This window comes from Austrofundulus limnaeus, unplaced genomic scaffold, assembly GCF_001266775.1.
Source record: "Austrofundulus limnaeus strain Quisiro unplaced genomic scaffold, Austrofundulus_limnaeus-1.0 Scaffold52, whole genome shotgun sequence".
NCBI lineage: Eukaryota > Metazoa > Chordata > Actinopteri > Cyprinodontiformes > Rivulidae > Austrofundulus > Austrofundulus limnaeus.
This window is the reverse complement of record NW_013952454.1, coordinates 977002-981922: the sequence shown is the minus strand read 5'-3', so window position 1 is coordinate 981922 and position 4921 is coordinate 977002. Positions and strand designations below refer to the sequence as shown.

At 35.8% G+C, this 4921-nt stretch overlaps 1 long non-coding RNA gene across 1 annotated transcript in view; it reads left to right on the top strand.

Moving 5' to 3' along the window:
* The window catches only part of LOC106517691 (uncharacterized), a 2418-nt gene extending 1686 nt beyond the window's left edge, over positions 1–732 (top strand). Inside the window, exon 2 of the long non-coding RNA XR_001310232.1 lies at positions 403–732. This is a non-coding gene — a long non-coding RNA (uncharacterized LOC106517691). The remainder of the gene's footprint in view (positions 1–402) is intronic.
* The last annotated feature ends 4189 nt before the right edge of the window (positions 733–4921 follow it).

Genomic DNA, 4921 nt, shown 5'->3' with positions numbered 1-4921 from the left:
ATATACGCCAGGTAAGATCTTTTAACTCACACATAAAACAAGTTTCTAAGAGGTATTTCTTCATTCACCTGCTCAGAATAGCTTAAATATTCACTCTCAATACTGGGTGATGCAGAACTAATTTAAACATTTTCTAGGCTAAACAACTGTAAATATCTCTTATTAGGAAGTGAAAAATCTTTTTTAAAAAGCCTTCAGCTGATTAAACTTGTTTATTTTAGATTTAGTTCTCTAAAGGTTTCCTGTGAAACATTTAAAACTGTTCAACGTACATGTGTGTATTTGTACATGCTTTCATTGCTGTCAGAAAGTGTTTTTCTTCTTTTCTTTTGTCTAGCAGGTATCTCTGACAATGTGCATTTGTGTCTTTCTTTGTCTCTGTTTCCTCCTCACACCCTCCAGCCTGAAAGATGGCGGCCCGTCCTGACTGGAGCTGCAGGAGGTCTCTTTCTGCTGAAGTTCCTCTTCAGTTCCTCACAAGCCTAAACAGGAACTACTGCAAATAAAACTGAAGACTCAGTGTCATTTATTGGCTTTCTTAGTTTGAAAGTTTTGATAGGCCTCATTGTGGACTGAATTCAATAAAAGTGGATTGTAACTGGATTAAATTAGATAATAAGATGAATTTTCAATGAACATGGTTCTTTTTTTTCCAATGTGGTACATTGAGATTACTTTTGTTGTCAATTTTCACTACACAAATAAACTGAATAAAAGCTGATCTGAACTGTCGAAGCCTAATGTTGCAGTTTATTTAATATAACCTGTGTAATTTGTCTTTTCTCAAGCAAAATATATGAATGAATTACATTGTGGCTCAAGACTTTTACAAACTGATGTTAAATATCTACTTCAGGAACTTGCAGTTTTGTTGCGTCTTTGATGTAAGTTGAAAGAAAAAGAGGAAAAAGTTTGAAACTTTAAATACACTTTTGCAATAACATACTTTATATGGCTTTATATGACTTTAAATATGTGCACAGAAACAATGACCCCACTTTCCAAGTACAAAACACAAGACTTTTATGTTGGGAAAACTTGGCTTTAGTAACTATTGACATTAAAATTATGCACAAGAAATTTTATTGAAGTTTAAAATTGAAATAATTTGTCGTTTTTTTAAATTGATGTATCCTAAGTTCAAATTAAATGGCACTATTTGTGCAAATCCACATTGAAAACTTTTGATTTCTTGTAAGTCACATGATTTAGGGGAAACCTGGCTTACTGCAGCAATGAGGGAACGGGTTGCAGATTGTGAAACTGAAGCAAACACATGTTGAGCCAAACAATGATTTAAAACCTTTGGAAATCAAACATGACATTCCAAGAATTGCACGCTCAGTCTATGACAGTTCTATTTTTTAAGATCTAYGTAACATTTCTCTTTAAAATAAGTATTTACATAAAAACCTCAAACACATTTATGYCATATGTTACCTGTACGCTATGACAGTTGTGTTTGTTTAGTACCAGACAGCATCTGCATCTTCCCGAAAAAGTGATTTTTCTCGATATTTCCAAGTTTTTTAGTAGATAAATAAAGAGAGGGCATGGCTCGATTCAACGATTGAGAAACTACGGGGAGGAGAATTTATAAAAGCCCAGTTTTTCCAGAGCTTGAGTCAGAGCGGGGGAGGCAACAGCAGCTGCAAAATGAAGCTGTGCATTGTCTCAGTACTTCTCCTGATCTCTGCTGGGGAGGGCTCAGACAGGTAAAGGAAAATTATTTGTCAACATTATATCACCATGTAATTTGATGAGGTCATTACTTATGAATTCCTAGATTTTTTTATCAACTCTTAATGTGACATTTACAATAAAATATATGACAATTACATTTTCGCCATGCATATACTGTATAAAAAAAGCTTAAATTGTGTCAATATAAAAATGCAGGAGTGTTTTTATTTGTTACAGTTATAAATTACGAATTATTTGACATTTTTAATTATCATTTTTATTTTAGGTTGTGCTTTTTATCCGTGATGTGTGTATTTATATATGAGTATATATACTTTTGCACAAAAAGTAAGAATTTGTATTCGGTAGATTATTAGTTGCAACAATGCTTCTTGGCAATAAATCTTAGCAGGCACCTGATTGGCAGCACCTGGGGGAGTAGAAACTCAAAACAAATGTCAATAGCAACAGTAAAATAAGCGGTACGCCAGAGAAAAGTTGGCAAATTTTTCATGTGCGCAACCCTCATACTCAGCTCTAATACTCATTCCACAGATGCATGTTCCTTACAAATGTGGCACAATTTAAAAGGGAAATTACAAGCTGCAATGTTATTAGATTTATTGACAAGAGACAAAGAAATAATCTACCAAACACCAATTTCCTTACTTTTTTCTGGTAAGTTTATATACGTATATTTTAAGGCGAAGCATAAGTGAGAAAATGTGTATATGGAAATACCCAGGAAAATTACAATAGAGTAAATGAAATCTTGAGTCTTAAACAAAAAACCTAAATACAGTTTGTCTGAATACAGATTCTTCATCTCAGCCCCCAATGTGTTTCACTTGGGTGTGAAMGAGAAAGTGCTCGTCCAGATCGAAGATGATTGTCTCCAACGACCCGTCACTCTCTACCTGGAAGATGAAAATACCGGGACACTTATGTCAAAAAAGGAAGCTACTCGCTGTACTCAAAACGGGGAAATCAAAATAGTTGAACTGATGGTATAAAAATGTCTTTAAGAACAAAATGCACTATAGCGAGGACTTAGATGCTTAATTTAAACTACTCATTTGCACTTTCACAGATAAACAGTGAGATGTGGTTRACTTCCCGACAAAACAATGGACTTCATCTGCCCTACCTTAATCTTGTGGCAGAAGTTGGAACTCCTAATAAAAGGAAGATAACAAGGGTTCTGGTTTCAAATCACAGAGGATATATCTTCATACAGACTGATCAGCCAATGTACAACCCAACACAAAAAGGTAAAATAAAAATAAAAATTAAAGTAATAATTTTATATGAAGGTGAGTATTTCATAGAAGAATAACTGGCAAGCATTTCTTTTTAGTAAATTACAGGGTTTTCAGTCTTGACCACTCGTTTAGGCCGCACAAGGAACCATTCTTCATATCAGTATTTGTGAGTACCCAAGTTTGTTTATTTCGTTTAAGAATAAAGACAACTTTGAAATATYGTTACAATATATTTTCAGGGTTTAGAGTCATAACTGATGCTCCTTGTTCCATGACAGAATGCTGCTGGAAACCGAATAATGAAGTCCTTGAAGGCTTCAAAGAACGGGATTTACCAAAGCCTATTCCCCATACCAAGTGCATCAAAGTACGTTAATAAACTCTAATATACAACCCTAATTCCAGTGAAGTTAGGATGTTGTGTAAAACATAAATAAAACAGAAGATTTGCAAATCCTTTTCAAATATATTGTATGTGGCTTGGATGGCAGAATGTTGCTASAAAACCTGTATGTACCTAGCCTGGCCCTTGCCTTCCTACGCAGCTCYGCTCAGTTCTAGTTTCCCTTCACTGCCCTGTCTGGGATTTCTCCCATAGACAAGGATTTCGCTGGCAGATTTTTAGCTGAACCAATCAGAGAGCAGAACGTCGATTTTCTACGCAGTGTCTGCTTGTAGTTTATTTTATCTGGGCCAATCAGAGAACAGAAGGCGGAGTTTTGAATGATGTCAATTTTCTGCGCAGTGTCTGCTGGTTATTTTATCATACGACAGTGGAGGAAGTGAACAAAGCCAGTCTGTGTTGATAAGGCTTCCAAATTAAAACAAATTTGTCTGACAAAGCAGCAGCTCTCGTTTACAGCCGTCTCGTTTGGCTCGGTACTTTTCTCCTCTCAGTAGGGTTGTTTACAGCACACGCCATTTTCAGTTAGCTTCTTAGCTTAGCCTCCTTCACAGAGACACACACACTTCAGCAGAGGCCACGCCTCCAGCAAGCATCGCTTCTCTATAGCTGCGAGTCCAGACCCTCATACGAAGCAAAATGAAGGACACGGGTCTGGTTTTTACCAGGCTAGTATGTACCTATTAGGCGCTAATGTGCCTTCACAGATAAGGGCAGCAACATACCCCTATACCATCAGAGATGCTGGCACCAAATAAGTGTCTTTTTTTTTAGCATTCCTCAACTTTCCCAGTCTTTTGTTGCCCCTGTCCCAGCTTTTTTTGGAACATGGTACAGGCATCAAAATCAAAATGAGAGAACATTTGAACAAAAAAAGTTTTGCCATTTATCTTTGTAGTGCATGCAATTGAATATAGGTTGAAACGGATTTGCAAATCATCGTATTCTGTTTTAAATTTGTTTTACACAACATTACAACTTCATTGGAATTGGGTTGTAGCATCACAACTAAAGCAATGTATGTTTTCTTTAAACAGAATGGGCACATGGAAGATTACTGCGTACTATGAGGGTGATGAAGCAAACGCTGCTGTCCGAGAATTCGAAGTTCGAAAGTTTGGTATGTCAAAAATAATTTAAGGGTTTTACTTCTTTCTTTAAATCAACAGATTACATTTAGTAACGTTACACATTTTGATTCTGTTACACATCCTAGTTTTACCAAGTTTTGAGGTGAACATCAAAATGAGGCAGCGTTACATTTTGTTAAGTGATGAACAACTTCACTTTACCATCTCAGCGATGTAAGTATTAAACAATAAACTTACTTGGATATGAAATGTTATATTCAAACAAAAAAAAAATTCCAGTTGTTACAAGAGTTTACAAATTTTAAACCATCCTAAAAGACAAACAGAGTTAACATCAATTCAACCTGGAAAGACTTTCACACAGAAATACTGTTAAAATTTTGGATATAAGAAAGTTCTTTGGCGCTCGAGCCCCAACAGAAGATGTGGGTGGAGCGAACTACTGTGAGCTAGCAATCAGCTCAGGTTTTAGGAATAACGTC